Consider the following 23822-nt stretch of genomic DNA (forward strand, 5'->3'; position numbering starts at 1 on the left):
ACTACTATTCAGCAAAAACAGCAGGAGGCATCATAGAGCGGACTGGCTTGGCTAGCATACATTTGGCTTCATAATGGTTTCTGAACGTATTCATGAATAAATATGATTGAAAGAAAACCTTGCTTGACTTAGAACCAGATGTTAATACTTGATATAGACTCAGCGATGGATCTAAAATTTTTATATATTTACCTTTATATTTCTAGTTTTAAGTAACTCTCATATCAACTCCTTTAATCATACATTTGAAAAGAATAAAAGCAACAGTAGATAAAGAAGGACTCCAGGGAGAGTAGCCTATGTGTGATAGTTGGGCAACGGATTCCTGCAGACACTAAATCAGACATCCCAGATTTAGTAAAGTGGCCTTCGTGAATTGGCAATCATCTGTCTCATCACAGCAGAATCCTGACCAAGGAGAGGTCATGGCTAACCTCTAGACATGCTGGAATTTCTTACAGTTGAGGAAATAAGGCTCACTCGCATTGTTTCCTGCAGCTGGTCCTTTCCTAACCACTTACCCAGAGCTTCAAATACGAATTCTTTCAGGGGCCATACGACATAAACATGTAGAACACTCAGCTACAAGGCAAAAGGAAGGTGACTGCATGTCAAGCCTGCAGGTTTTATATTCAAACATAAAATCATTAACCAGCGGCAGGTTAAATTTGGCTCTCATCCACCCCTTCCTGAGGCCTGACCTTGGATTGAAGAGCTTAATTTTCTGATTAGTAAAGTATGAGTAAGAACTAAGTTACCAAGCAGGTCAATAAGACATCCCTAATTAATCAATGCATAATTGAGCATTTATTGCAAAATGGAGACCATACAACAATGCAGAAAATAATTAACATTTGTCTCAAGCTTAATAGGTTATAGAACATTGTGTGCATTATCACATTTAATGTAATACAATAGCATTATTTTACTTTACTGCTGTTGTACTGTTTTTCACTATTTCTACTAATACTGGAACTTCTGCTACTACTAATCCATTGCTATGATTATGACTATAACCACAGAAAGTGCCCTATTTTCATACCACGTTAAAATCCCTAAATATGTCAGACAATGGAAATGACAGTTATACGAAGGAAATAAATTTATTCAAGATGCACATATACGATGGACCTGCAACATGATGCACTTTGTTGATGTAATCATTGAAGCTATTTATCCACCACTTATATATAGTTATTAATTCTGTCATTTTACTTCAACTTAGACTCACATCTGCACACTTTGTGTGTCCAATTGAGACTAAATGTCAGCCTTTCAGCCTACCTACTTCTCTTCCTTGTGTCTAGTTCCATTAGGTTTGAGACTGAGTCTTATTTTCATGTTATCATTTTCTTATTTCAAAACATATTGTTAAATGCCAAACAAAATATTCACATAATTTTACAAACCCTACTGTCTTAGTCAGCTTGGGTTGCCGTAACAAATACCATAGACCAGGTGGCTTAAACCACAGACATTTATTTCTCATAGTTCTGGAGGCTGGAATGTCCAAAAGCAAGGTGCCAGAAGATTCAGTGTCTGAAAAGGGCCCTCTTCCTGGTTTACAGATGATAGTCTTTTCAAGATGTCCTCACAAGAAGAAAGAAAGGTAAGATTTTTTGTATCTCATCTTATAAGGGCACACATTCTGTCTTGAAAGCTCCACTCTCATGATTAATCACCTCCCAAAGGCCCCACCTCCAAATACCATCATCTTGCAGATTAGGGATTTAACATATGAATTTTTCAGGGGACACAAACATTCAGTCCACAGCACCTACTGTAAAAAAAAGATGGTGAAATGCCCCAATTGAAGACCTGAATCGCAGGCAGTGTCACTGGAGAATAGCTTCAAATATTTATTGGTCTTCTGGTGTAAGAAAGTCAGATATGTGTTTCAGAAAACGTGTTCAGAGGTCCCCATGTATTATGTACAAAAGCGCAAATTATTTGAAAGTCAAATATATAAAAATCAGAGATTATCTCATTTGAAGATAACGAAATAGGCTCAGAAAGGTGGGGTTGGTTTGTAATCACATCTGGACTGGGATTTCCTGGAGCATTTTTGTTTTAATGTGACAACTGATATTGAATTGTCGATTTTTAATTTTGTCAAAAAAGTACTATGATACACATATAGTCATATACGCATACATATATAATACATATATAACACATACATATATAATCATACACATATACACATACATATAATCATACACACACATATATATAATATGGTAATCATGCACACATATACACATACATATATAATATGGATGATATGAACATTAAATCATTATTATATATTTATATAACAATATGTATTATATAACAATACATATTATATACATATATAATACAGCTCTGCCGTCACCCAAATCTCATGTTAAATTGTAATTCCCAAAGTTGGAGGTGGGCCTGGTGGGAGGTGATTGGATTGTGGGGCTGGTTTCTAATGGTTTTTCACCATCCGCCTAGTGCATTCTAGTGATTAAATTCTCACAAGATCTGGTTGTTCAAACATCCTCCTTTGCTGTCTCTTCCTCCTGCTCCAGCCACGTAGGACATGCTGGCTCCACCCTCCCCTTCTGCCATGACTGTAAGTTTCCTGAGGCCTCCCGGAGCCATGCTTCCTGTATAGCTTTCACAACCATAAGCCAATTAAACCCTTTTTCTTTGTAAGTTACCCAGTCTTGGTAGTTTTTTTATAGCAATGTTTATAGCAATGTCAGAACAGGCTAATACAATATACAAACAAAATTACTATCCTTTCATAAAAGAAAGGGTGTTTTAACTCCATAACCATAAGGAATGGTACTATTCAGAGAAAAATGTAACTTATAAACAAGAACACATTTGCAGTGAATTGAATTGGGTCTCAAAGATATATGTCCAAGTCTTAACCCCCAGAATCTCAGAAGGGGACCTTATTTGACATAAGAGTCTTTACAGATATAATATAGGTAAGGATCTTGAGATGAGATCACCGTAGATTAGTGTGAGGGCCCTAAATCCAATGATAGGGTCCTAATAGGAAACAGAAATGGGAAGACACTGGGAAGAAGGCCATGAGAAGACAAGGCAGAGACCAGAGTAATGCAGCCACAAACCAGGGACTCCCGGAGCCACTAGCAGCTGGCAGAGGCAGGAAAGGATTGTCCTTTTGAGCCTTCAGGAGGAGTACCGCCCTGCCAGTTCCTTGATTTCGGACTTCTGGTCCCCAGAACTTTGAGAGAATAATTTTTCTGTTGTTTTAAGCCACCCAGTTTGTAGTAATTTGTTGCAGTAGCCCTGGGATAGTAATGCAATATTCAACTGCAAAACACACACGCACCCACACACACACACACGTTATCATTCCCCTTTTTCTAATTCTGTCATAGTCCTCTATCTTGTCTAGTGTTGATAGCTATTCTTGTATCTAGGTTTGTTGATTCTGAACCCTGTAACCTTCCATATTCCACATTTCAATATATAGTTCAGTAAAGGAGAAAAAAAAAAAGGCTTACAAGTTACACAGTTTTGTGGACATTTTTAGGCTAATTGCACGTGCATAAAGGTGAAAACTCCAAAAACTCTATCTTACGAAATGCTTGGGAGGACAGAAGCTGAGCATGCATTCATTGGTGAACCTCAGGCTGTGTGTGGGTGTGGGAGAAAGAACAGCTTTTCCTTGTTTTCAGAGATGATCTTTTTCAGTAACTGTTGTAAATAACTTTATGACAGTTTTAGAACCTTGTTAAGTTAAATGCATTGGTAAAACTTACAATGGAGTAAACTTACATTATGTAACTTCAAGCCTTGTAACAGGACACAGCTGTATCAGGAAGCAGCTATGAATTTGGTCCCGTTATGAGAGCTGAGGGACTATTCGACATAGATTGAGAGTAACAGGAGACATGGTTTGGAAGGGCAGTGAGCTGGGGTTAACAGAGGTAGTACTGCAACTCTGCAAGTCACTTCTAATTGGAAAAAGAAAACTACTGGGAGGAATCTTGCTAGCATATACACTAATTTATTTTGAGCTTTCTCTCTCTCTTCCTTTTTCTATCTCCTCTCCTTTTCTCCATCTCTCTGTCCTTCAGATATCTCTTTGGTTACTTCTTCAATTGAAAGATTTGGGAAGCTGTATTTCTGATGATGTCACAAAGAAAGCCACTTAATATTTCTCCTCTGATGAATTTCTAAACAAATGGAATGGTTGTATAGTGTAGGAAAGGGTTTTAGCAAAATGTTGGCAGAGATTATAAGCCAATAAGGTATCAATTTTAAAATGAAATATTCAAGGTGGTTAGGAAAGTCCTAGATAAGACAGAAGGCTGTGGAGCTTACCTGTGCAGATTTGAATCTTGGTTCTGCTGTGTCCAGCTGTGTGACCTTTGGCATGTTACATAAATCTCTGAACCTCACCTGTAAAGTGAGCACAGTAATGGTAGCCACCTAGAAAGATGATATGAACATTAAATCAGTTACTACATACTTACAATGGTGACAGGCATATGGCAAGGGCTAACTGAATGTTAATTAGTTCCCAAATCTGGACAGAGCCTTGGGATTTGTTTCAGCAGTGATTATTAATAGTTTGGATTGAGAAAACAAAGCTTCCAATTGAAGGAGGAGTTTATATTTTTAAAATCAGGCATAATTCTGTATATTCTTTAATGTGGTTAACAAGATTCATTAACCCTTATGTTTGTTTTCTTTAAATGCTTATATTTGTACAAATAAACTTGCACAACAGAAAACATGGTATGTATCCTCTCCTTTTCTTCTCTTTCTTATTAAGTCACACAAATAGATATCTGATTTTCAGATCATGAAATACTACCAAAGCACTAGTGTGGACAGATATCTCAGAGAGAATAAATCACTTCTTCCGAACATTAAAGACCCCAGAACATGCTGGAAGTATTTTAACAACAGATTTTGATTGCAGGTCAGGTGTGTGGCTAAGAGAAAAGTCCATGTTAAATTGATAATCCTTCTCATGCCAAGCATCTGGAGCATTTCTGGCCATCATCTCAAGTGTCTGAAGCTGTTTTCCTCCCAGCTCTCTTGGTTTGAAGTTGGATTAAAGCCTGATTTGAGTGGCCTGCCAGCCTGATCCATGAAATACAGATGGCTTTCCCCATGCACAGTCATGCTGGGACATCGGGCACAAATTCAATCAATATTGAAAGATCCTCTTGGGCTATAGTCATCTTTGTCATGGTTCTATTAATTATTTTTACCAGAATGTCTCTTCTCTGGTGCTTTCAAAGACTCCATTTTAGCTTCCAACACACAGAAGGCTTTTTATGGAGCTGTGATCCTATCCTAGTTGGTGAATTTTTGTTACAATAAACATAGCTCTGGTTGGTGGATGGGAAATTCTCCAGGACTTTCTTATAAATGACCTCTGCTGTCACTTGATATCAAGTAGGTGTCCTGGGTGGCAGAGATAAAACCACATGTGAGCCAAAGTGGATGCTGAGAGGGTCCAAGTCTGACCTCACAAAAAAGTGCTGATTGAACAACACTGATTTGTAGTACTTTCAGTCTGACTTGGACCTTGTGCAACATTTACAAATTTTGCCAAAATCAGTTTAAACACATTCTTTTTCTAACTGGACCCTCTTAGGTTCTGACATGAAGCTTTTTGAAAAAATAAAAATATAGTATGTTTTCTAACCTGATAATATCACAGACTTGCTATCCCCAGGTGGACATTGCAGACTTGTTTTATTGGAAATGTTTATTTTGGGAATCACTGACAAATTGTCTGTAGGCTGTGCATATAACAGAAATTAGTGCTAGTTTTAAATTTTGAGGAACTTCCAGTGATTTCTCTGGAAATGCTGGTACATAATGCCACTTGTCATCAGACCTGTTAGTAGTCTAAGGCTGGGGTCAGTCAAAAAACTAGGGATCTAGGCCAAATCCAAGCTACCGCTTTTTTTTTCCTTATAAAGAAAGTTTTATAAAACACAGCTAATCCATTCATTGATGTATTGTCTATGGCTGATCTCATATTACAAGTATCAAGTTTAGTAACTGCTACAGAGACATGTGGCCCACAGCCTAAAATATTCACTATCTATCTGATCCTTTATAGAAAGAGTTGGTCAATTTCTGGCTATGGCACATTTTAAAATGGGGTACATAGGACTCTCCAAATTGTGCAAGCACCCTGTATGTATTCAGAAAATTGACTTCCAGATTCTTGAGAACTTTCCAAAAGGCCATCTTGAGAAAGCCTCAGAGGTCACATCAGCCCTCGGCCAGCTAGAATGGAAGGAAGGAGAGGAAGGAGGAGAGGGGAGAGAGGGAGGGAGAGAAGAGGTGGGAGGGAGGAAGGGAGTGCCAAAGATTCTTTGTTTCACCAAACTTTAGTCAGGCTCTCAAAACTTCTCTTACTTCTGCCTGTGTACTTTCTTGGACCCCTGCTGTCAGTTTAACAAAAACCCCTTATCCTCCATATCTGATCACCCTTGGATATTTAATCAGGTTCCTTATCCTCCACCATCCCCCAGGTGATGATGAATCATTCTAGCATCTCTTCATCAAATATCCTGCTAGGTCACTTTAGCCAGAATCCCCTCTATCCCAGATGTTTATTTTTAGTAAATTTTCCATCCACTTACCCTCACCCTTCTCTTTGGCAATAAATTCCCACTCGCCCATGCCGTATTCAGAGTTGAGCCCAGTACTATACTGAGATCTCATTTCCCTTATTGCAATGGTCCTGAATAAAATTTGACTTTCACTGCTTTAACTACTGTAGAGGTCTGGTTTTCTTTGACAGATGAGAGGAAGAGGGGGGAGAAGGAGAGTAAAGGGATGAAAGCTTCACCCTTCCATGAAGGGAGCAAACAAGGTGAAAGCTTAATGACTAATCAATACTTCACAAAATGGCTTCCAGTATTTTCCTGCCTTGTAGTATTGCTGTTTGTTAGAGGCAAAACTTTTCAAACAGGCATTGAAACTTGGAATATAATGAATTGAGATGAATGTTTGGTAAAGTGAGATTGTGAGAGTAATGACGTTTATTTCCCAGATCTAATCCTTCTATCTAGCTACTCCTCACCACCACCACCACTACCAAATGCACTATCATGTATGAATGCATTTCTCTTTAGGGAAAGCCCCTTGAGAATAAAGCACAAACCATCATTAAGAAATATTGAACACTAAAATAATTTTATCTGCTTAATATTAATGTAGATTTACCTTGAAGCTACTAAGGCTTAAGCTTCAAGGACCCTCTATTGGAATGGGATTCTTCCAAGACCCTGAGAGGGGCACTAGCAGTGTGTTTGCATAGTCATATGCATTTGTAAAAATTATAGAAGGAGCTAGTTGAACTGTAATCTCTTAAAATCACCATTCATTTCCATACTAACTCCTTCAGTCATGCATCTTGATATGTATATTGGCATTCATTGGCTGTGAGCATTTTCAGGATGCACCCAAGAAAAAGTTGAGCTGGAGTTACATTCAGTTTGTCATTGGGAATGTATTCATGTGGTTTGTAGTCACATTAGCATATTGTTAAATATTTAAACAGCTGTCTGGTGGAGAGATTGCTTCTAGGAAAGCTTTTCCCATGCTCTATGCTGACTCACCTATCATCCTGTCTGCAATGTCAGGTCATGATGTTAAAGTTTCCCTGAAGAACCTGGAAATATGTGGGTAGTGAAGGAGGAATGAGGTTTGAACTATACAGTGCCAGAGTTAGTCTACTGAAAATTCTTCCAATCATCAGACTTGAGAAGTGATAAAACAAGCACTCAATTCTCATTCAAATATTCACATATGATCAACATATAAATTCTCTTAAGAAAACTCAGTATAAAAACAATCAAAAAATATTTTTTCCTTTTTTGTTGGCAAGCTGGGAAATGAAATTGATCATGAAGCTCATACTTATTAAGCTCAACCATGAAATAGTACTAACATGAGCAAGTATGTCTATAAGTCGATTTATATGCCTTACACAGCCCAACTATTTGAAAAACAAAATGACCAACAACATAATGACTGATTTATCTATTTCCTCTATGGAGAAAATTATATTACAAAATTTTTATTATATGGCAAAGCCCTCAAGGAGTTTACAGAAAAAAATTTAGAAAAAAAAACACTATAGAAGTGTAACAGGCAGTCAGTTAATTAAGAAAAGTATCATGACACAAGTGGATTTTGTGATGTTTGTGATTTTATCAGCTTTTTAAAATTTGTAATTTGTTATAATTTTTTTCTCATTCTAAATACTCATGTTCACACGTAATTATATTTTATTTTTGTTACATCATTTGTCTTTCAAACACCACCCACCAAAGTTTATAAAAACTTTAGGATCCACAAAGCTTGGATCTGCCTTAAACATAAGCAGTTTTTTACAACTACTTCAAGCCTCATCATTAGAACTTGTCACTAGCTGCAAAGACAAGCTCCTTCAAACAGCCAGAGCAGTGGAAGTTAATAAAGCTGAATCTTTAAATATAATCAGAATATTTTCTAGGACTGCAAAATAGTTCCAAATATTCTATATATAAAATCAGTGGGTAAAACATTATTTCATTCATACTTGCTATGCAGTACTAAAGATAAAAACTATTTTAGCAAAATGTATCATAAAATATTTGTTCCAAATACAGTCGATCTTTATTTTGTGTCATCTTATATACTGTTTAATAATATTTACCGTCTAGTAACAGAAAGTATAATTGTATGCAAATTTTCAGAACAATTAATTTCTAGTATCATATAACTTTCATTAAATGCATAGTAAAATATTTATCATGGTGTTCTTAAGACATATATATTCCTATTTTTAAATTTTGTTTATATTCAATCATTCCCAGGAGATAAACACAAAAGTTCAATAAATAAGCATGCAGAGTAACCAAAAATATACCTTTTTAAATACTTGTTGCTTCCCAAATAATCTCATTTATTTATGCATTAAATTGCATTTAATATCATTTAAGTAATAATAAGTAACATAGTTTATTTTGATTTGTAACATAAAAAGAAGACTTAAATTTTATTAAATTTTTAGAATTTTATCTAAACCATTTTAAATACACCATTACATAAGACTTGTTAAATAATTTCTTTCTGTACTTTTAAACATAATCTTTCTCAAAAAACATTTTAATGTGCTTACTTGAAATATAAAATGAAGAAAGATTTTTCAGACAGAAAGTAAATAATTTTCTTACTAACTTCGCTATAAGCTAAGTTAAATAGCTTAGATATTTTCCATAAATAGAAAGAGCTAAATTCATAGCCCAAGGTTTTGACAAAGTTATTTTCAAAGTTTCCACAATTGGGATTCTCCAGAAGCAGGTAAAATCTAGGATGCAAAATGTTTTACTTTTAATCAATAAAAGTGGAAAAGAAGTGGTGGAAACAAGACTGGGCCCGGGAAGAAGCTGAACTGTGATGAAAGTCCAACATTGCCTAAGGCCGTTTTGGAGCAAGAAGTGTCTGCCAAAGTTGAGAGGTCTTAACCCTCTTCCCTGGCTCAGGACCAGATGTGGGCTGCCCTGGGAAGGATGTGTCCTTCAGGCAGGTGGCTCGCTGCAGCTAAGGCAGATCCTGATGGGGCTGGGAGCAGGAGGGGCTGTGCTGATCACACTTCCCAAGGCTGGGCAGCAAGTCCTTCCTTAAAGAAATTGTGAATCTCTATGTCCATCACAAAAAGCACATGGCAAAATAAATGCATTTTATCAAATAGAAAACAAGTTTTTGCAAAGATGTTAGCAAAAATATGAACAATAAAATTCCATTTTCCCAATTGATTATGGGCACGTTTGATGAAACAAGGTACCTCTTGTGAAAGACACACAGAAATGATTAATAGTCATTTGGTAAATCTTAGGAAAGTCTTTTCGGTATAGAATAACAAATCCTTTTATAAGTCAGAAAGCTCCTAACTTTTTCTTTCAATGACAGAGAACCTAATTGAGTCAATAGCTCAGTTAGGTTGAGTCAATCTCCAGAAATACTTATATAATAGAGCACTATTTGGCTATAGATTTATGATGTGAAAGAAGTTCAAAGATTTGAATGAAATTACTACAGCAAAACCTTTTTTCTTCCCTCTACTTACTTATGGGGACAAGATCACTAGTGATTTCATCTATAAAGATATCAAATAGATTTCAAAAAATAATGTGGAATCCTATCAGTCAATCACATGCATCATTGAATACAGAAAATACATTCTTGAAAATTCTCATTTGTGTATGAAATCATACTTGGCCAACAGTTTTTTACTATTTAATCTATGGTGTTTGGATCACATGTTTATTAATAACAATTGCAATGACCCCTAAGACAGAATACTTTTTTTTAACATGTAGTGCCTTGTGGTCAAAAGATTTTTAAGAGTACCTTCTAAAATATGAGCTATACATTTTTATTGGTCTAAGAAAACTTTTCCATAAAAGTACATAATTTGGAAAGAAAGTCCAAAGGAGATGGTAATGGAAATATGAATTTAAGGTGAAATCATTAAGGGTAAAATGAACAAATGTTAAAAACAGAGTTTGTTCATTTATTTAAATACATTATTGTGGGTATATGGTAATTATGGTCAGGTTCCATTTGACATATTTTAAGAATATAGCAACTTTATTTTAAAATATTGGAGATGACAGAAACCATGTAGTATTTGCACATGTAATATCATAATGAAAAATTGGAGAGGTCAACTCATATATATGAGAGAAGGTACGTCAATTTTCTAATTCCTTTAAGGGGTATTAGGAAGATCATCAATTGAGAGTCCTGGTTACATGGTGAGATGGATTCTTCACTATCTACTGTTGGCCTCATTAGCCCTTCTCTAGAGAAAAGGACCCTATGATGTCTGTGTCCATTAATTCCTAGTCTGGGAGGATCCACAATGACCAGAAAGATGGCATGACCTCCCACAACCTTCACTTTAGGCTCTTTTGCTGAATCCTTACTCCCAGAGTCACAGTATGATGGATATAATCCTAAACCAGTCATGCATCAAATTCTGTTTAATTCACAGTAAAGAAAGAATTGTCTTCTACATAAATTTAAAACATGTATGAGATTCTGTCACTACCCTGTTTAAGTGCATCCAATGCTCTTTTTCTCTTCGAATTAAATCTGAAGCAGGCAAAATAATGGCTTCCCATAACCTAATCCCTGGAACCTGTGAATCTATGTCAGATTTTGCCGATTTGATTAACGTCATAAAGTTTAAAATAGGGAGATTATTCTGGGTTGTCTGAGTTGAACCAATCTAATCACAGGAGCCCTTAAAAGCAGAGATATTTTTTCAGCCAGAAGCAGAAAGAGATGCAGCAGGAGAACTCAGAGAGATTACAACTGTGAGTGGGATGTATGGGTCATGGCTGTTTCTGAGATACATGAACACAAGTACAAAGACCAGACAGAGGCCTCCAAGTATAAAGGGCTTCACCTAGCTAATAGCCACCAAGAAAAGGGGAGTTTGACCCTACAACTGAATGAAACTGAATTTTTTTTTCATTTTCTTATTATTATACTTTAAGGTTTAGGGTACATGTGCACAACGTGCAGGTTTGTTACATATGTATACATGTGCCATGTTGGTGTGCTGCACCCATTAACTCGTCATTTAGCATTAGGTATATCTCCTAATGCTATACCTCTCCCCTCCCCCCACCCCACAACAGTCCCCAGTGTGTGATGTACCACTTCTTGTGTCCATGTGTTCTCATTGTTCAATTCCTACCTATGAGTGAGAACATACAGTGTTTGGTTTCTTGTCCTTGCAATAGTTTGCTGAGAATGATGGTTTCCAGTTTCATCCATGTCCCTACAAACGACATGAACTCATCATTTTTTATGGCTGCATACTATTCCATGGTGTATATGTGCCACATTTTCTTAATCCAGTGTATGGTTGTTGGACATTCAGGTTGGTTCCAAGTCTTTGCTATTGTGAATAGTGCCGCTATAAACATACATGTGCATGTGTCTTTATAGCAGCATGATGTATAATCTTTGGGTATATATCCAGTAATGGGATGGCTGGGTCAAATGGTATTTCTAGTTCTAGATCCCTGAGGAATCACCACACTGACTTCCACAATGGTTGAACTAGTTTACAGTCCCAACAAGAGTATAAAAGTGTTCCTATTTCTCCACATCCTCTCCAGCACCTGTTGTTTCCTGACTTTTTTAATGAGCACCATTCTAACTGGTGTGAGATGGTATCTCATTGTGGTTTTGATTTGCATTTCTCTGATGGTCAGTGATGATGAGCATTGTTTCATGTGTTTTTTGGAGGCATAAATGTCTTCTTTTGAGAAGTGTCTGTTCATATCCTTTGCCCACTTTTTGATGGGGTTGTTTTTTTCTTGTAAATATGTTTGAATTCATCGTAGATTCTGGATATTAGCCCTTTGTCAGATGAGTAGGTTGCAAAAATTTTCTCCCATTCTGTAGGTTGCCTGTTCACTCTGATGGTGGTTTTTTTGCTGTGCAGAAGCTCTTTAGTTTAATTAGATCCCATTTGTCAATTTTGGCTTTTGTTGCCATTGCTTTTGGTGTTTTAGACATGAAGTCCTTGCCCATGCCTATGTCCTGAATGGTAATGCCTAGGTTTTCTTCTAGGATTTTTATGGTTTTAGGTCTAACATTTGAGTCTTTAATCCATATTGAATTAATTTTTGTATAAGGTGTAAGGAGGGGATCCAGTTTCAGCTTCCTACATATGGCTAGCCAGTTTTCCCAGCACCATTTATTAAATAGGGAATCCTTTCCCCATTTCTTCTTTTTGTCAGGCTTGTCAAAGATCAGATAGTTGTAGATATGCAGCATTATTTCTGAGGGCTCTGTTCTGTTCCATTGGTCTATCTCTGTTTTGGTAGCAGTGCCATGCTGTTTTGATTACTGTAGCCTGGTAGTATAGTTTGAAGTCAGGTACTGTGATGCCTCCAGCTTTGTTCTTTTGGCTTAGGATTGACTTGGCGATGCAGGCTCTTTTTTGGTTCCATATGAACTTTAAAGTAGTTTTTTCCAATTCTGTGAAGAAAGTCATTGGTAGCTTGATGGGGATGGCACTGAATCTGTAAATTACCTTTGGGCAGTATGGCCATTTTCACGATATTGATTCTTCCTACCAATGGGCATGGAATGTTCTTCCATTTGTTTGTATCCTCTTTGATTTCCTTGAGCAGTGGTTTGTAGTTCTCCTTGAAGAGGTCCTTCACAGCCCTTGTAACTTGGATTCCTAGGTATTTTATTCTCTTTGCAGCAATTGTGAATGGGAGTTCACTCATGATTTGGCTCTCTGTCTGTTTTTGGTGTATAAAAATGCTTGTGATTTTTGTACATTGATTATGTATCCTGAGACTTTGCTGAAGTTGCTTATCAGATTAAGGAGATTTTGGGCTGAGACAGTGGGGTTTTCTAGATATACAATCATGTCATCTGCAAATAGGGACAATTTGACTTCCTCTTTTCCTAATTCAATAACCTTTATTTCCTTCTCCTGCCTAATTGCCCTGGCCAGAACTTCCAACACAATGTTGAATAGTAGTGGTGAGAGAGGGCAACCCTGTCTTGTGCCAGTTTTCAAAGGGAATGCTTCCAGTTTTTGCCCATTCAGTATGATATTAGCTGTGGGTTTGTCATAGATAGCTCTTATTATTTTGAGATACATCCCATCAATACCTAATTTATTGAGAGTTTTTAGCATGAAGGGTTGTTGAATTTTGTCAAAGGCCTTTTCTGTATCTATTGAGATAAGCATGTGGTTTTTGTCTTTGGTTCTATTTATATGTCAGATTACATTTATTAATTTGCGTATGTTGAACCAGCCTTGCATCACAGGGATGAAGCCCACTTGATCATGATGGATAACCTTTTTGATGTGCTGCTGGATTCAGTTTGCCAGCATTTTATTGAGGAATTTTGCATCAATGTTCATCAAGGATATTGGTCTAAAATTCTCTTTTTTGGTTTTGTCTCTGCCAGGCTTTGGTATGAGGATGATGCTGGCCTCATAAAATGAGTTAGGGAGGATTCCCTCTTTTTCTATTGATTGGAATTGTTTCAGAAGGGATGGTACCAGCTCCTCCTTGTACCTCTGGTAGAATTCGGCTGTGAATCCATCTGGTCCTGGACTTTTTTTGGTTGTAAGCTATTGATTATTGACTCAATTTCAGAGCCTGTTATTGGTCTATTCAGAGATTCAACTTCTTCCTGGTTTAGTCTTGGGATGATGTATGTGTCAAGGAATTTCTCCATTTCTTCTAGATTTTCTAGTTTATTTGCGTAGAGGTGTTTATAGTATTCTCTGATGGTAGTTTGTATTTCTGTGGGATCGGTGGTGATATCCCCTTTATCAATCATTTTTTATTGCATCTATTTGATTCTTCTCTCTTTTCTTCTTTATTAGTCTTGCTAGCAGTCTATCAATTTTGTTGATCTTTTCAAAACACCAGCTCCTGGATTCATTAATTTTTTGAAAGTTTTTTTGTGTCTCTATTTCCTTCAGTTCTGCTCTGACCTTAGTTATTTCTTGCCTTCTGCTAGCTTTTGAATGTGTTTGCTCTTGCTTTTCTAGTTCTTTTAATTGTGATGTTAGGGTGTCAATTTTAGATCTTTCCTGCTTTCTCTTGTGGGCATTTAGTGCTATAAATTTCCCTCTACACACTGCTTTGAATGTGTCCCAGAGATTCTGGTATGTTGTGTCTTTGTTCTCGTTGGTTTCAAAGAACGTCTTTATTTCTGCCTTCATTTCGTTATTTACCCAGTAGTCATTCAGGAGCAGGTTGTTCAGTTTCCATGTAGTTGAGTGGTTTTGAGTGACTTTCTTAATCCTGAGTTCTAGTTTGATTGCACTGTGGTCTGAGAGACAGTTTGTTATAATTTCTGTTCTTTTACATATGCTGAAGAGTGTTTTACTTCCAACTATGTGGTCAATTTTTGAGTAGGTGTGGTGTGGTGCTGAAAAGAATGTATATTCTGTTGATTTGGGGTGGAGAGTTCTGTAGATGTCTATTAGGTCCACTTGGTGCAGAGCTGAGTTCAATTCCTGGATATCGTTGTTAACTTTCTGTCTCAGTGATCTGTCTAATGTTGACAGTGGGGTGTTAAAGTCTCCCATTATTAATGTGTGGGAGTCTAAGTCTCTTTGTAGGTCACTCAGGACTTGCTTTATGAATCTGGATGCTCCTGTATTGGGTGCATATATATTTAGGATAGTTAGCTCTTCTTGTTGAATTGATCCCTTTACCATTATGTAATGGCCTCTTTGTCTCTTTGGATCTTTGTTGGTTTAAAGTCTGTTTTATCAGAGACTAGGATTGCAACCCCTGTCTTTTTTTTGTTTTCCATTTGCTTGGTAGATCTTCCTCCATCACTATATTTTGAGCCTATGTGTGTCTCTGCGCGTGAGATGGGTTTCCTGAATACAGGACAGTGATGGGTCTTGACTCTTTATCCAATTTGCCAGTCTGTGCCTTTCAATTGGAACATTTAGCCCATTTACATTTAAAGTTAATATTGTTATATGTGAATTTGATACTGTCATTATGATGTTAGCTGGTTATTTTGCTTGTTAGTTGATGCAGTTTATTCCTAGCCTTGATGGTCTTTACAATTTGGCATGTTTTTGCAGTGGCTGGTACTGGTTGTTCCTTTCCAGGTTTAGTGCTTCCTTCAGGAGCTCTTTTAGGGCAGGCCTGGTGGTGACAAAATCTCTCAGCATTTCCTTGTCTGTGAAGTATTTTATTTCTCCTTCACTTATGAAGCTTAGTTTGGCTGGATATGAGATTCTGGGTTGAAAATTCTTTTCTTTAAGAATGTTGAATATTGGCCCCCACTCTCTTCTGGCTTGTAGAGTTGCTGCCGAGAGATCAGCTGTTAGTCTGATGGGCTTCCCTTTGTGGGTAACCCAACCTTTCTCTCTGGCTGCCCTTAACATTTTTTCCTTCATTTCAACTTTGGTGAATCTGATAATTATGTGTCTTGGAGTTGCTCTTCTCGAGGAGTATCTTTGTGGCATTCTCTGTATTTCCTGAATTTGAATGTTGGCCTGCCTTGCTAGATTGGGGAAGTTCTCCTGGATAATATCCTGCAGAGTGTTTTCCAACTTGGTTCCATTCTCCCTGTCACTTTCAGGTACACCAATCAGATGTAGATTTGGTCTTTTCACATAGTCCCATATTTCTTGGAGGCTTTGTTCGTTTCTTTTTATTCTTTTTTCTCTAAACTTCCCTTCTCGCTTCATTTCATTCATTTCATTTTCCATCACTGATACCCTTTCTTCCAGTTGATAGCATCGGCTACTGAGGCTTCTGCATTCGTCAAGTAGCTCTCGTGCCTTGGTTTTCAGCTCCATCAGGTCCTTTAAGGACTTCTCTGCATTGGTTATTCTAGTTATCCATTCGTCTGATTTTTTTTCAAAGCCTTTAACTTCTTTGCCATTGGTTCAAATTTCCTCCTGTAGCTCAGAGTAGTTTGATCGTCTGAAGCCTTCTCTCAACTCGTCAAAGTCATTCCCCATCCAGCTTTGTTCAGTTGCTGTTGAGGAGCTGTGTTCCTTTGGAGGAGGAGAGGCACTCTGCTTTTTAGAGTTTCCAGTTTTTCTGCTCTGTTTTTTTCCCATCTTTGTGGTTTTATCTACCTTTGGTCTTTGATGATGGTGACGTACAGATGGGTTTTTGGTGTGGATGTCCTTTCTGTTTGTTAGTTTTCCTTCTAACAGTCAGGACCCTCCGCTGCATGTATGTTGGAGTTTGCTAGAGGTCCACTCCAGACCCTGTTTCCCTGGGTATCAGCAGTGGTGGCTGCAGAACAGCGGATATTGGTGAACCACAGATGCTGCTGCCTGATCGTTCCTCTGGAAGTTTTGTCTCAGAGGAGTACCTGGCCATGTGAGGTGTCAGTCCCCCCCTACTGGGGGGTGCCTCCAAGTTAGGCTACTCGGGGGTCAGGGACCCACTTGAGAAGGCAGTCTGCCTGTTCTCAGATCTCAAGCTGCGTGCAGGGAGAACCGCTGCTCTCTTCAAAGCTGTCAGGGAGGGACATTTAAGTCTGCAGAGGTTACTGCTGTCTTTTTGTTTGTCTGTGCCCTGCTCCCAGAGGTGGATCCTACAGAGGCAGGCAGGCAGGCCTCCTTGAGCTGTGGTGGGCTCCACCAAGTTTGAGCTTTCCAGCCACTTTGTTTACCTAATCAAACAACTCAGCAATGGCGGGTGCCCCTCCCCCAGCCTCCCTGCCGCCTTGCAGTTTGATCTCAGACTGCTGTGCTAGCAATGAGCGAGACTCCGTGGGCAAAGGACCCTCCAAGCCATGTGCGGGATATAATCTCCTGGTGTGCGGTTTTTTAAGCCCGTTGGAAAAGCGCAGTATTAGTGTGGGAGTGACCCAATTTTCCAGGTGCCGTCTGTCACCGCTTTCTTTGACTAGTAAAGGGAATTCCCTGACCCCTTGAGCTTCCCGGGTGAGGCGATGTCTGGCCCTGCTTCGGCTCGCACACGGTGCACTTCACCTACTGTCCGGCACTCCCCAGTGAGATGAACCCAGTACCTCAGTTTGAAATGCAGAAATCACCCGTCTTCTGCATTGCTCACGCTGGGAGCCGTACACCGGAGCTGTTCCTATTCGGCCGTCTTCGAAACTGAATTCTTACAACAACCTGAATGAGTTTAGATTGAGATTATTCCTCAGCGCCTACCATAAAATCCCAGCAAGTCAACTCATTGACTTTGGCTTTGTAAGATCCAGAGCAGAGGATCAAGCTGACCTGCGCTGTGTCTAAGCATCTGACCCATTGAAAATGTTAGATAATGCATGGGTGTTAGATAATGAACAGGTATTGTATTAAGCTGCTCAATTGCCGCTAATCTATTATACAACTATAGGAAGCTGATGCGAAATCCAAATTGTCTGCAGAGCCCTGCACCACCTGGCCCTTGCCTACCTCTCTACTTCATCTTCTGCCACAGGCTCCTTGTGATGGGATGTCACTTGTTTCTTCATTCTGGGAATTGCCTTCTGAATTCCCAGAATTACCCACACCTTATCTCCCCAAGGATGTTTACATTTAATATTCTCCTTTGCTATCTGGAATGTGCCACTCCCATACTTTCAGATGGCTCATTCCTTCTCATACTAAATACTCCTTCCCCTTCCCTCAGGAGAGCATCCCTCTCTGCCCTGCCTAATGTAAAGCATTTCTTCAACACTAGATTATAAGCTTCTGAGAGAAGGGCCTATACCTGGATCATAACAAGTGAGTAACAAAATAATTGGTATGTAATCAGTAATAAATAAATATTTCCTAAACAAGCAAATGAATAAAACAGTAAACTACACTCTCTGTGAAATTCATGACAGCTTTAGTCTCTTGAGAGAAAGGAATTACTAGCAGAGCATATGAGGCACATCTTAGTATGGCAATAATTTCACCTGCCTTTTCTCCTATAATTATTTTTGTTTGCACAAAGGAACAAACCAATCTTGATATATTTGCTTATAATATTTTTAAGTTTATAAAGCATTTTTTGAAATAATTAAAGTTGATTATTCTTTAAGATTCTTACTAAGGTCTCATGGAAATAAGACTAGTATTATTAGCCCCAGTTAATATGAGGACATAAAACATGCACTAAATTACAGCAGTGAATAGATTATAAAGATGCTTTGATTTCTTTTTTTAAATATATAATGATTGTCCATATTTCTGGGGTATATGTGACATTTTGATAAATGTTCATGGGGGTAAAACAATGGTTACCAAAGACTGGGAAGGGGAGCAGTGAGGGGAATGATAAACAGAAGTTGGTTAATTACTACAAAAGTAGTTATATATAGAAGGAATAAGTTCTAGTGTTCTACCCCATCCACAGTGGGGTGACTATAGATAACAATAATTTGTTGTATGTATCAAAATAACCATAAGAGTGGAACTGGAATGTTCCTAATAAAAAGAAATGATACATGTTTGAGGTGGTGAATATGCCAATTACCAAGATGCTCTGATTTATTTTCCTCTTTTTCTCCCAACCTCAAGAACTGCAAATACCTTTGAGGGCCAGGAGAGTCCTGTAAGTGGTCTGAGTGTAAGGCAATAAGAATCATGAGAACTGCATTATTCTGGAAAGTGAATATCCTGTCTAAAGACATTCAGCGGCAACTTTCAAATAAAAGTGCTTTGTTGCAAGACAATATGCTTCAGTATATTTCAGCTTCATGGAAATTTTCTAGTTCCATATTCAAGTTTCCATTCTGTTTCGTAGGTAGCAACTTAAATTTTTATGTTGATTAAAATAATGGAAATAGAGAAATAAAATTAGATAGTATAGATTTTAAGCATCTAGACTGCCAAAAGAACTTCACAATACCTTGCTCTTTTAATCATAATAAAACGTAAATCTTAGAGAAAAAGCATGTATTTTGTCAAGAGCAAAGAATGAGAGAGAGAGAGAGAGAGACTTAGTCTGAGACCCGAAGTCTAAGAATTGGGGACACCAGTGTCTGAGGGCATGAGGAGATGGGTGTCCCAGCTCAGGCAAAGAGAGCAAATGTACCTTAATCCACAGTTTTATTCTATTTGGGTCCTCAAGGGATTGCATGGTGCCTAGCCACATTGGTAAGTACAGATCTTATTTACTCAGTCTACTGATTCAAATGTTAATCTCTTCTGGAAACGTCCTTACAGACTCCCAGAAATAATGTTTTACCAGCTATCAGGGTGTCCCTTAGTCAAATCAAGTTCATATATGAAATTAACCATCAAAAGATCCTTCTCAGAGAATGTATTTTATGTAATGTCCTGCAATTCTCTTTGATATGTATCATTTCTAAAAGGCCAATTACTACACGAGATATTAATAAGAAACCATTAGAAGAATACATGTCATTGTTCTGACATACATTTGCATACTTGAAAAATTTTGTTAACATTTTTCCCCATAACACAGTTAGTTAACCTTACACAAGATACTAGTGTTCACAGAACACAATTAGAAATTTGGTGGATTGGACAAGAGTTTTGTCTCTCCAGAATCTGTGAGTATCATTAATCTTTTGTTGATAAAATAATTCTTCTTCTTTATAAATCATAGTTGGGCAGAGAGCATTGCAGCCCAAGGTCCATATCTTACTTTCTAGAATGACCCAGGAACACTTCCCCTTCCTGGGACCAGGCCTAGCCTGCACTCTCCTTGTGCACAATGGTCATCTGGGAAAAAATATCTCCTATGTCACCCATATAATCTTTCCAAATTCCTTCCATTAAACTCTCTCACATAATCAGGTAATATAAAAATTTCTTATTGTCATTTATTTATTATTAGTAATTAAAATCAACATTTGTGTAGTTTAGAAAGCATTTTAAGTGTGTGTGTAATTTAGAAAGCATTTTAAGAGAATGCTTTTACATTTCTTTAAGTTTGACAGCCTGTCAGAGTGGAGTGAAGAAGATACAGAAATATTCCCTGATTCTCTGATGTCTGTGTTCCTTGAACCTAACACAAAACCAAGTACATCACAGGGTTTTATTTATCACCTACTTGTAGAAGTCTTACATGTGCTTATCTCCCTTCTAGAACTTTCCTCTGAGATCTACCTCATAGTCCCAGATGCTTACTTGATATGGTTCCCAACACAGTTTTCATCCCCACCAGATCTGTTGCCCCATATGTTTTCCTTAGTTGGGGAATGGCATGAACAGAAGTCATTATTGGTGCCTTTCTCTCCTTCCACCTCATATCCAATCTATCTTTCGGTTCTGTTGATTTTGCCTCCTCAATATTTCTTAAATTAATTTACTTCTTTTCTTTCTAACTCCCACCACATGCTCTAAGATACGACCATCTTTTTTTCTGGACCACCAAAACTGCCTCCATATTGCTCTACCCACAGCAACATGTACTTCAAAGTACTGAAGTTACTTGCAGCCACATGATTTGTCATCATCCCAGTTCCTGTAGAAATAGTGGAACCTGGCAGGTACCATGGGTGGTACCTCCTGTGAGAGCTTTGTAGGACTCAAATACAAGCACACTGGCCTTATGTATTATCTTTTTGGAAGTGCAGGTATGTACTCCTCATCCCTCACTCCCCATAACATTCTGCCCCAAATCCATTTTTTTAGGATGCTGATGTCTACAATTAACCACTTGTAGCCCATTTCTTTGGCTTAAGATTTGTTTTATAAAGAATAAATAAATTCATTAAAAAGGAGCAATTTAGGGAGGCACCAAGATGGCCGAATAGGAACAGCTCCGGTCTACAGCTCCCAGCGTGAGCGACGCAGAAGATGGGTGATTACTGCATTTCCATCTGAGGTACCGGGTTCATCTCACTAGGGAGTGCCAGACAGTGGGCGCAGGTCAGTGGGTGCGTGCAGTGTGCACGAGCTGAAGCAGGGCGAGGCATTGCCTCACTAGGGAAGCTCAAGGGGTCAGGGAGTTCCCTTTCCTAGTCAAAGAAAGTGGTGACAGACAGCACCTGGAAAATCTGGTCACTCCCACCCAAATACTGCCCTTTTCCGACAGACTTAAAAAAGGGTGCACCAGGAGATTAAATCCCACACTTGGCTCAGAGGGTCCTACGCCCATGGAGTCTCCCTGATTGCTAGCACAGCAGTCTGAGATCAAACTGCAAGGCAGCAGCGAGGCTAGGGGAGGGGCGCCCGCCATTGCCCAGACTTGCTTAGGTAAACAAAGCAGCTGGGAAGCTCGAACTGGGTGGAGCCCACCACAGCTCAAGGAGGCCTGCCTGCCTCTGTAGGCTCCACCTCTGGGTGCAGGGCACAGACAAACAAAAAGACAGCAGTAACCTCTGCAGACTTAAATGTCCCTGTCTGACAGCTTTGAGGAGAGCAGTGGTTCTCCCAGCAGGCAGCTGGAGATCTGAGAACGGGCAAACTGCCTCCTCAAGTGGGTCCCTGACCCCCGAGCAGCCTAACTGGGAGGCACCCCCCAGCAGGGGCAGACTGACACCTCACACAGCTGGGTACTCCAACAGACCTGCAGCTGAGGGTCCTGTCTGTTAGACGGAAAACTAACAAACAGAAAGGACATCCACACCAAAAACCCATCTGTACATCACCATCATCAAAGACCAAAAGTAGATAAAACCACAAAGATGGGGAAAAAACAGAGCAGAAAAACTGGAAACTCTAAACAGCAGAGCGCCTCTCCTCCTCCAAAGGAATGCAGTTTCTCACCAGCAACGGAACAAAGCTGGACGGAGAATGACTTTGATGAGCTGAGAGAAGAAGGCTTCAGACGATCAAATTACTCTGAGCTACGGGAGGAAATTCAAACCAAAGGCAAAGAAGTTGAAAACTTTGAAAAAAACTTAGAAGAATGTATAACTAGAATAACCAATACAGAGAAGTGCTTAAAGGAGCTGATGGAGCTGAAAACCAAGGCTCGAGAACTACGTGAAGAATGCAGAAGCCTCAGGAGCCGATGCGATCAACTGGAAGAAAGGGTATCAGCGATGGAAGACGAAATGAATGAAATGAAGCGAGAAGGGAAGTTTAGAGAAAGAAGAATAAAAAGAAACAAACAAAGCCTCCAAGAAATATGGGACTATGTGAAAAGACCAAATCTACATCTGATTGGTGTACCTGAAAGTGACGGGGAGAATGGAACCAAGTTGGAAAACACTCTGCAGGATATTATCCAGGAGAACTTACCCAATCTAGCAAGGCAGGCCAAAATTCGGATTCAGGAAATACAGAGAACGCCACAGAGATACTCCTCGAGAAGAGCAACTCCAAGACACATAATTGTCAGATTCATCAAAGTTGAAATGAAGGAAAAAATGTTAAGGGCAGCCAGAGAGAAACGTCGGGTTACCCTCAAAGGGAAGCCCATCAGACTAACAGCGGATCTCTTGGCAGAAACTCTACAAGCCAGAAGAGAGTGGGGGCCAATATTCAACATTCTTAAAGAAAAGAATGTTCAACCCAGAATTTCATATCCAGCCAAACTAGGCTTCATAAGTGAAGGAGAAATAAAATACTTCACAGACAAGGAAATGCTGAGAGATTTTGTCACCACCAGGCCTGCCCTAAAAGAGCTCCTGAAGGAAGCGCTATACATGGAAAGGAATAACTGGTACCAGCCGCTGGAAAATCATGCCAAAATGTAAAGACCATCGAGACTAGGAAGAAACTGCATCAACTAACAAGCAAAATAACCAGCTAACATCATAATGACAGGATCAAATTCACACATAACAATATTAACTTTAAATGTAAATGGACTAAATGCTCCAATTAAAAGACACAGACTGGCAAATTGGATAAAGAGTCAAGACCCATCAGTGTGCTGTATTCAGGAAACCCATCTCATGTGCAGAGACACACATAGGCTCAAAATAAAAGGATGGAGGAAGATCTACCAAGCAAATGGAAAACAAAAAAAGGCAGGGGTTTCAATCCTAGTCTCTGATAAAAAAGACTTTAAACCAACAAAGATCAAAACAGACAAAGAAGGCCATTACTTAATGGTAAAGGGATCAATTCAACAAGAAGAGCTAACTATCCTAAATATATATGCACCCAATACAGGAGTACCCAGATTCATAAAGCAAGTCCTGAGTGACCTACAAAGAGACTTAGACTCCCACACATTAATAATGGGAGACTTTAACACCCCACTGTCAACATTAGACAGATCACTGAGACAGAAAGTTAACAAGGATACCCAGGAATTGAACTCAGCTCTGCACCAAGTGGACCTAATAGACATCTACAGAACTCTCCACCCCAAATCAACAGAATATACATTCTTTTCAGCACTACATCACACCTATTCCAAAATTGACCACATACT

General features: G+C 38.7%; 2 long non-coding RNA genes across 2 annotated transcripts in view; one reads left to right on the plus strand and one right to left on the minus strand.

Moving 5' to 3' along the window:
* The window catches only part of LOC104002126 (uncharacterized), a 227019-nt gene that overhangs the window by 167609 nt on the left and 35588 nt on the right, over positions 1-23822 (plus strand). The gene's annotated exons all lie outside the window — the stretch shown is intronic.
* The window catches only part of LOC134808305 (uncharacterized), a 90764-nt gene that overhangs the window by 31277 nt on the left and 35665 nt on the right, over positions 1-23822 (minus strand). The window contains exon 5 of the long non-coding RNA XR_010150989.1: positions 4336-4443. This is a non-coding gene — a long non-coding RNA (uncharacterized LOC134808305). The remainder of the gene's footprint in view (positions 1-4335; positions 4444-23822) is intronic.

The sequence above is a fragment of the Pan troglodytes genome, chromosome 15 (genome assembly GCF_028858775.2).
Source record: "Pan troglodytes isolate AG18354 chromosome 15, NHGRI_mPanTro3-v2.0_pri, whole genome shotgun sequence".
NCBI classification, from domain to species: Eukaryota; Metazoa; Chordata; class Mammalia; order Primates; family Hominidae; genus Pan; species Pan troglodytes.